Source organism: Penaeus chinensis, chromosome 2 (genome assembly GCF_019202785.1).
Source record: "Penaeus chinensis breed Huanghai No. 1 chromosome 2, ASM1920278v2, whole genome shotgun sequence".
NCBI lineage: Eukaryota > Metazoa > Arthropoda > Malacostraca > Decapoda > Penaeidae > Penaeus > Penaeus chinensis.
Genome location: NC_061820.1, coordinates 42,195,544 through 42,198,043, shown reverse-complemented (window position 1 = coordinate 42,198,043; position 2,500 = coordinate 42,195,544). Strand labels below are relative to the sequence as shown.

Below are 2,500 nucleotides of genomic sequence, written 5' to 3'. Positions count from 1 at the left end.
GTCAGACATGTGAACATTACAGAGTAAAACTACTAAAACAAAGTTTTTTTGTGCCTAGCTCCATGTTCCTTATGACTGCTGCTCTTGCTGGATAAACATCAGTTTTGAAAGATCTGCAATATTATTCAAACTTTTCTCTAATAATACTGCACTAAACTAAATACCACAAAAAAATTATTTTACTGAATACCCAAAACTATACACAACCCTTAACCCTTTGCCAATAGTAATGGCTAGAGCTGTCACAGAATATTCTACCTTAACAATGTATTAAGCTATAGCCATCATGACCCATTCTGATCTTCATGCCTGTAAAACTTCCAGAGGAAAGATGACCAGGCAGGCCACAAACATTAACTGTGTATTCCTCTGACAGTTCCCTGGTAGGAGTGCCAGGCAGCAAATTTTCGGCTTAGTACTAATGGGTTAAGTGGCTAATATGTGATCAAATTTGTTTATCAAACATAATGCTTGATCAAACATCAACCTACACTACATATAGTATGACAAAAATGACCAATCTTCAGTTGATGTCTGGTGAATCTAACATCAACAAAATTTTGCTAGCATCTTGTGCTGACACTATACTCAAACGGTCAGCCCAAGTTAAGAGCATGAAAAAGTGGATCAATAAGTGGCACAAATGTTAAAGTGGTTGAAGAGAGTGCTGTCACAAGATAATAATAGAATAGTGGTACTGATGATCATAATCTATACTGTTACTACTACTACTACTACTACTAAAGACAACAATAATTATAATCAAAATAATATCTAAAAAAGTAATCAATAACAATAACAAATGATGATAATGATGATTATGATAATTATAATGATAATGACAACAACAGCAACAACAATAATAATAATAATAATAACAACCATAAATGATAATAATAATAATAACAATAATGATAACAATAACAATGATACTAAATATAGTAATAATAATAATAACAACAACAACAAAAAATAATTGTAATGATAACAATGATGAAGATAACAATAATAATAATGATAATACGATTACTACTCATTGCTGATAACAATAACCAAAATAATGATAATAATATTAGTGATGATACCATTACTACTATTAACAGCAATATAATAACATCTGTATTACTACCATTAATACTATTCCTGTTACGATTACAACTACTAATCATAAAATGATAAAATCAACAACCAGAACAATAACAAAATAATAAAACCATTAATACTACAGATAGCTAATACAAAATAACTAAGAATGACAGCCACAGAAAAAATGACAACAACAATAGTAGTAACAAAAATAATAATAATAACAATAATAATCATAATAATTATAAAATAATAATAGTAACATTGACAACAACAATAATAATAATTATATCATTATAATAATAATAACAACAATAACAAAATAATGATAATAATAATATTACTGATGATATCAAACATTAACCAAAACTTTGTTTGCTATGGCTAGTGCTGCTTGAATGAGCATATTTGATCACGCATTGTCACACATGGACAAACATGACTGACAAGTATCATACTGAACCAGAAAATATCAAACATAAGATCTTCGACAAACATGTTGGCTATAACCTCAAACCTAGCCTTACACAGTCAATTGTGATGTCTGATAAACAAATTTGATTATGTATGTGCTAATTTAGAAAATAGATAGGCTATGGCTTGTATTAGCCTACAGATAACAACTAAACTTTTTAATTAGTTGGTTTAACAAATTCCCCTAGACTATTCCATTGAAAAGTGGTTACTGTGGTATCAAATCCCTACTGTGCAGGTTAAACTTCAAAGTATTTCTTTATCTGTATAAGATGTGTTGTCACTATTTTTATTATAAAAAATACAGTATATGTACTGTACAGTTTATATATGGTATTGATAATATGTATTAAAAACTAAAAGGTTTCATTAAAAATACAGTATATCTACTGTACACTTCATATATGGTATTAATAATTTGCATTAAAAACTACAAGGTTTCATTAAGGAGCAGTCATATGATAAAAATTATGTGAGCATCAGTTACACTAAGTATAAAAGTTCACCATTTCCCTGTACACACTGATAACACATTAACCTAATGGTGTGCTCTAATAACATAGCTATTTCATAATACTTGTTCCTCACTTTTTAGTAAACAATATACATGCTGACAATTTTAATGAATTGCTCATAACAGGTTCTTACAAAAGCAGAGATATTTCTATAACAATGGCCTCAACTTAATTCCTTATTAAAACTGCATATTCAAAAGCCGCCCACAAAACATTAACCAAATCCCCACAGACATAATACAATTTGAAGGCTGTCATATCAAACCAAGCATTTCAATTAAAAAACAAGGTATACACAAACAGAACTTTGGCCAGCCAATATTTTTCACCAAATAAGAGGCACCCATTTGAAATTTAACTAAACTTGACAGCCTGTCCTGTTTACATTTCGATTTCCTGCATTTTTAGTGTGAGTGAAGACTTCT

General features: G+C 29.4%; 1 protein-coding gene across 24 annotated transcripts in view; it reads right to left on the bottom strand.

Annotated features, from left to right (window-relative positions):
• The window catches only part of LOC125032721 (phosphatidylinositol-binding clathrin assembly protein LAP-like), an 80,083-nt gene that overhangs the window by 37,086 nt on the left and 40,497 nt on the right, over positions 1 to 2,500 (bottom strand). The window lies entirely within an intron of this gene.